Consider the following 6,000-nt stretch of genomic DNA (forward strand, 5'->3'; position numbering starts at 1 on the left):
AGCATGTGTGTCACCTCCAAAACAATCATATAACACCAAAATCCAAGGTTTCATACCCTCAGGACCAGATTTAAAATTGTTACTTACCTCAATCCGAGCAAAACTCTACTCCAATATGCCTTTGCCTCGCGAATCGGCCTCCAAACGTCTCGAATCTAGCCACAAGCAGTACAATACAATCAATACGGACTAAAGGAATCAACTCCATAAGAAAAATATGAAATTATAAGCCAAAATCCGAAATTGGTCAAAAGCTGGCCCCTGGGCCACGTTTCGAAATCAGACAAAAGTTACAAAACCCGAAAGCCCCTTCACTTACGAGTCTAACCATACCGAATTTATCAAAATCCGACATCAAATGGTCATTCAATTCCCTAAATTAACTCTCAAAATCCCTAGCCTCAAACCCCCAAATTCACCTCAACACCACACAATCTGCGCGGGAACAACAATGGGGAACAAGATTATTAATAAAAAATGAGTACAAGAAGCTTACCTCAAAAACCCCCTCGAAAATTCTCTCCAAAATCGCTCAAGTCCGAGTTCAAAATGTTGAAATGAGACTAAAATCGCGAACCCTTATTTTTAAACATTCTGCCCAGGCGTGCAGGCCACTTATCCGCACATGCGGGACCGCTTCTGCAGTTATTACTCCGCTTCTACGGAAACCACTTAAGTCACTGGGCTCGCACCTGCGCTCCAGGTTTTGCACCTGCAGAGGCGCTTCTACGGCCCTTTGTCCGCTTCTGCGGAAATAGCCAAACCTTCAAACTTCGCACCTGCGCCCTTCTCGCCGCATCTGCATCCCCGCAAGTGCAGAAGGAACATCGCACCTGCGACCACTGCCTTCTCCACCTAGCCCGCTTCTATGTCTCTCTTCCTGCTTCTGCAAGCTCGCACCTGCGGTGCCCACTCCGCAAGTGCGGTTACACCAGTAGCAGCAATACTTTAGCTACTTCACCAACTCAAAACCAAGTCCGTTGACCACATGAAATCAACCTAAGGCCCTCGGGGACCTCAAACAAACATACCAACAAGTCCTAAATCACGATATGAACTTAGTCGAATCCTCAATTCACCTCAAACAACATCAAAAATATGAATTACACACGTATTCAAGCCTAATGAACTTCGAAATTTCCAAATTCTACAAACTACGCCGAAACCTATCAAATCATGTCCGATTGACCTCAAATTTCGCACACAAGTCACAAATTACCCCATGAACCTACTGCGACTTCCGTAATCAGAATCCGACCTCGATATCAAAAAGTCAACCCCCCCGGTCAAACATTCCAAAAAATTACTTTCGGTATTTCAAGCCTAATTCTACTCCCGACCTTCAAATCACAATCCGGACACACTCCTAAGTCTAGAATCACTCCACGGAGCTAACAGAACCATCAAAATTCTAATTTGAGGTCGTTTACATATAAGTCGACATCCAGTCGACTTTTCTAACTTAAGATTTCAGTTAAGAGACTAAGTGTCTCAATTCACTCTGAAATCTCCCCGGCACGAACCAACCAACCTGATAAGTCATAAAATAATAGTGAAGCACAAAAATGAGCAGAAAAGGGGAACATGGCTACAACTCTTGAAACGACCGGCCGAGTCGTTACATCATCCCTCTCTTAAACAAACGTTCGTCCTCGAACGAGTATAAAGACATACCTGAAGTGGTGAAAAGATGAGGATAACTGTTGCGCATATCTTGCTCGGTCTCCCAAGTCGCCTCCTCAATCGGCTGACCCCTCCACTGAACCTTCATAGAAGAAATATTCTTCGACCTCAGCTTTCGAACCTGCCTATCCAAGATCGCCACCAGCTCCTCATTATAAGATAAATCCTTGTCCAACTGGACTGAGCTGAAATCCAACACGTGAGACGGATCGCCGTGATACTTCCGGAGCATAGAAACATGGAATACTGGATGAACTCTTGCTAAGACTGGGAGGCAATGCAAGCTCATAGGCAACCTCCCCAACACGTCGCAATTCCTCAAATGGGCCGATAAACCTCGGGCTCAGCTTGCCCTTCTTTCTAAATCTCATAACACCCTTCATGGGTGACACCTGGAGCAGGACCCGCTCTTTAATCATGAATGCAGCATCGTGAACCTTCCGATCCGTATAACTCTTCTGTATGGACTGGGCTGTACGCAGTCTATCCTGAATCACCTTAACCTTCTCCAGAGCATCATGAACCAAGTTTGTACCCAATAATCTAGCCTCGCCTGGCTCAAACCAACCCACTGAAGACCGACACCACCTACCATACAAAGCCTCATACGATGCCATATGGATGCTCGATTGATAATTGTTGTTGTAGGCAAATTCTGCAAGTGGCAAGAACTGATCCCAATAACCTCTAAAGTTTATCACACACGCATGGAGAATATCCTCTAATATTCGAATAGTGCGCTCGGTCTGTCCGTCCGTCTGAGGGTGAAATATTGTGCTCAGCTCCACTCGAGTACCCAACTCATGTTGTACGGCCCTCCAGAACCGTGATGTAAATGGCATACCTCGGTCAGAGATGATAGATACCAGTACGCCATAAAGCCTGACAATTTCGCGGATATAAATTCGATCCAACTGCTCAGAAGAATAGGTAGTCATCACAAGAATAAAATGAGCTGACTTGGTCAGCCTATCCATAATCACCCAAACTGCATCAAACTTTCGCTGAGTCCGTGGAAGCCCAACAATGAAATCCATAGTGATCCGCTCCCATTTCCACTCCGGAATCTCTAACTTCTGAAGCAATCCACCTGGCCGCTGATGCTCATACTTCACCTGCTGGCAATTTAGACACCGCGCTACATACTCCACTATGTCCTTCTCCATCCTCCTCCACCAGTAATGCTGCCTCAAGTCCTGATACATCTTCGCGGCACTAGGATGAATGGAATACCACGAGCTATGAGCCTCCTGAAGAATCAACTCTCGCAACCCATCTACATTGGTTACACATAACCTGCCATGCATCCTCAATGTACCATCATCCCCAATAGTGACCTCCTTAGCATCACTGTACTGGACTGTGTCCTTAAGGACAAGCAGATGGGGGTCATCATACTGACGCTCCCTGATACGATCATAAAGAGAAGACCGAGAAACCACACAAACCAATACTCGACTCGGCTCAGAAACATCCAACCTAACAAACTAGCTGGCTAAGGCCTGAACATCCAATGCCAATAGCCTCTAGCTATAATCACTGCATCAGAAGCAATGGCATTTGGTCTGGCGGGAAGAGCATAGAATCGGGCCTGACCGCCACCTGATCGGCCTCCCTCTCTAGGGCAACCTCTAACTGACTGGGCCCCATACTGAGCTGGCTGAGCGGGTGGTGTAGCAACTGGTGCAAAAGGCACAGCCTGACTCATCTGCTGCGCTGGACCTCCCTAACGATGAGGAAACTGCCTCCACACATTCCCAAACTCCCCGCACTCAAAACAACTCCCTTGTGTGGGTGATGGGGACTGAAGGGATCCCCGAGCACGAAAATAACTGGTAGAAGGACCTGGCATAGACGAGCCCTGACCCGATAGAGCACGGGACGAACTTTGAGCTGGAAAGGCACTGAGAGATAAGTGACCCTACTGATAACTGTGTGAACCATGGCCAGATGATGCACCACGGTGAACTGGGCGAGCCGTCTGAGCATGCCTGTAAGGACGACCCCTGTCGTGGTAGAACTGACCTCCAGAAGGAACAACGCTAAATCCACCCTGTCCATGAGGCCTCTTGGCCTCCCTCTCACCCCGCTCTTGGCTGCGAACCATCTCAATCTGACGAGCAATGTCGACAACCTCATCAAAAGTAGCACCACACACTCTCTCTCTAGTCATAAGCAATCGCAGCTGAAAAGTGAGGCCATTTATGAACCTCCTGATCTCTCCCTGTCTATGGGAACCAGCTAGACAACATGACGGGCCAACTCAGAAAATCTCATATCATACTGCGTCACAGACATATCACCCTAACGAAGCTGCTCGAACTGCCTGCACAGCTCCTCTTTGCAGAACTGAGGCACGAACTTCTCCAGGAAAAGAACGTAGAAATGCTGCCATGTAAGGGGTGCTGTGCCGACCGGCCTACGCCTCTCGTAAGCCTCCCACCAACTGAAGGCAGCCCCGAAGAACTGAAAAGTAGTGAACGAGACCCCACTGGTCTCTAGATTATCTGTTGTACGGAGTATCCTCTAGCACTTATCCAAGAAACCATGTGCATCCTCTCCCTTTGTACCACTGAAAGATAGAGGCTGGAGTCTCCCAAACCTCTCCAATCTACGCTGCTCATCATCAGGAATAACAGGAACCACATAGTCCTGAACGACTACAATATGCTGGGTTGGTGGTACCCCCGGTGTCTGGAGTCCCTGTACCACCTGCTCTGGTGTGCGGGTGACGGGAGTCTGAGCACCTCCCCCGGCCTGAGAAGTGGCTGCTGCGGCCGGAACAGAGACCGCCTGAGCAAGACTGGTGCACGCGGTCAGAATCTGAGCTAAGGCCTCCTGAAGGCCTGGAATCACAATGGGCATGGGTGGTGTCTGAGTTGGTCCCACAGGCTCATCCACAACTGGAGCCTGCTCCTGAACTGGGGCATCTGGTATATATGCAGGTGCTGCCCTAGCTGCTGTGCGAGCTATACCTCTGCCCATACCGTGACCTCGGCCTCTCGCGGCCCCAACTAGTGGTACTGGTGGCTGTCCTTCCTATCCCATAGTACGCGTTCTCACCATCTGTGAGAGAATAGAACAACATAAGTTTAATAACCAGAATCAAAAGATTCGCACGACAAGAATTCAAGAATGTGGAATTTCCTAAGGGTTCGGCAGCCTCTCGAAGATAAGTACAGATGTCTCCATGCTAATCCTCAAGACTCTACTAAACCTGCTCATGACTCGTGAGACCTATGTAACCTAGGCTCTGATACCAACTTATCATGACCCAAATGCTAACCTGTCATGATGGCACCTATCGATGGTACTAGGCAAGCCATTATTTCCAAATACTCCAAATATTTAACAGAAAAATAATTCAAGACATTTGAAATAGGCAAAGTTTTCATAAACAAGGGGGTAAAACCCAAAACACAAGTGCGGAAATAGCTCCTAATATCGGGGTGTCACTAAGCCATGAGCATCTATACATGATCAGTCTAAAAATGAAACGACTGTAACCGTTTGGATCCAAATACAATGAGAGAAAGGATAAGGAAGGAGAATCAAGGACTGCGAACGCCGGGCATCTACCTCGGTATCTCCAACGGTCAGCTACGCAAAATATCAACACTGTCCGCGTCCAAAAACTCTTGGATCTGCATACGAAGTGCAGGGTGTAGCGTGAGTACTACCAACTCAGTAAGTAACAATAATAAATAAGGAATTGAAAGATAGAGACGAGCTACACAATTATAATTCATTTTCAGTAGTCTCAACAAGAAAAGTAGACATGCTTTCAAATCCGGCAAATTAAGTCAAATCAGTTTATTAATGCAAAATTCAAGTAAAAACCAAATAAAAGTATCCTTCAGAAGTTTTCCAAAATTAGTGATATATGACAACTATGTGCAACAACAATGAAATCATATACAGCCTCTCAGGGGCAACAATCACTCAGTCCTCCCATTCAAACCAACCTCACAATCACTCATTCCTCTCAGCCACTCATTCCTCACTGTCACTCAGCACTCGTTACTCGCCACTCACACTCAGTAGGTACCTGCGGGGGCGTGTACAGACTCCGGAGGGGCTTCTTTAGCCCAAGCGCAATATCATGCCAAATCATGGCATAAACCAATGAAAACATGTTGCGGCGTGCAGCCCGATCCCATAAATATCCTCACAATCAGGCCCTCCGCCTCACTTAGTCAGCAATCTCTCCAGTCTCTCGACAAGAATAACACTGAGACTGAGTACAAATAGCATTTAGCAGGTAATCCAACATGTAACACGGCCTCTGTGGGTCCCAACAGTACCAACACATAGCCT

This window comes from Nicotiana tomentosiformis, chromosome 8 (assembly GCF_000390325.3).
Source record: "Nicotiana tomentosiformis chromosome 8, ASM39032v3, whole genome shotgun sequence".
In the NCBI taxonomy this organism is placed as follows: domain Eukaryota; kingdom Viridiplantae; phylum Streptophyta; class Magnoliopsida; order Solanales; family Solanaceae; genus Nicotiana; species Nicotiana tomentosiformis.